Source organism: Galeopterus variegatus, unplaced genomic scaffold, assembly GCF_000696425.1.
Source record: "Galeopterus variegatus unplaced genomic scaffold, G_variegatus-3.0.2 Scaffold6097, whole genome shotgun sequence".
Lineage (NCBI taxonomy): Eukaryota > Metazoa > Chordata > Mammalia > Dermoptera > Cynocephalidae > Galeopterus > Galeopterus variegatus.
The window spans coordinates 3,170-4,485 of NW_007732208.1; positions in this window are offsets into that span (position 1 = coordinate 3,170).

A 1,316-nucleotide genomic window follows, 5' to 3' on the forward strand; every position below is an offset into this window, starting at 1 on the left:
TAAAAGACCAAAATCCTGAAGTGTGGCACGAATAATCTGTAACAATTCTGGGCAAGAAAAAGTTGGAAGCATAGCAATTAAAATATCATCCATATAATGAATAAATTTCAAATCTGGAAATTGAACCCGTAAAATTTCCAAAGGTTGATTGACATAATGTTGGCACATAGTGGGACTATTAGTCATTCCTTGTGGAAGGACAGTCCATTGATATGTAGAAGCAGGTTTTTCATTATTTAAAACAGGGACTGTAAAAGCAAATTTTTCACTATCCTCTGGTTGCAAAGGAATGTGGAAAAAACAATCTTTAAGATCTATAGCAATAACAGACCAATGTTGAGGAAGTAATGCTAAATTTGGAAGTCCCAGTTATAAAGGTCCCATTGGTAACATTATAGCGTTAATCTTTCTCAAATCAGTCAACATTCTCCATTTGCCAGATTTTTTTCTTAATAACAAATACAGCTGAGTTGCAAGGACTGGAACTTTCTATAATATGTCCCAAAGAAAGTTGTTCTTTCACTAATAATTTTAGCGCCTCCAATTTTTCTTGTTAGGGGCCCCTGATCTACCCAAATAGGTGAAGTTTGTTTCCATTTTAGGGCAGAGCGAGGCGCTTCGCAGTGACCCCACTAAAAAGGAGAGGTGTAGCCAAGACCTTGACGATTAACAGAAACTTTGGGGTGTAAGTGTGTTACGGGAGGTTTAGACGGATCAAAACCTTCCTTAAACATTAAGTCCTTAGATGTTTCCGAAATGGTTGGAATAGTAATCATAGCGCCCCATTGGCGCAATAAGTCCCTCCGCCACAGGGTAATAGCGATGTCAGCACAATAAGGTTGAAGAACGGCCTTTTGTCCTTCAGGACCAAAACATTCTATAGGTATGTCTTTCTGTAAAATATTGGATAATGTTCCTACACCTATAAAGCTGGTAGAAATAGGATGAGCTTTCCATGCTTGAGGCCAATGTTGTAAAGAAATTATAGAAACATCAGCACCCGTATCCACAAGCCCTTGCAAGTTAGTCCCATCTTTAAATGACACAGTCAATTGTGGTCTCTGGTCCTTTATAAGTTGTTGCCAAAAAACATGAGCATCACTACTTCCAAATCCACCATCCCGTAGGTGTGGACTGGTTTGTCCTTTTAAATACGGCAAAAGCAACAATTGAGCAATTCTTTGTCAATTTTAAAATTAACCGGTTGACTAGCTGACATCATAATTTGTATATGACCAGTAAAATCAGAATCAACAACTCCAATATGCACAGTTACACCTTGTTTAGTTAAGCTACTTTGGCCAATTAACAACCTC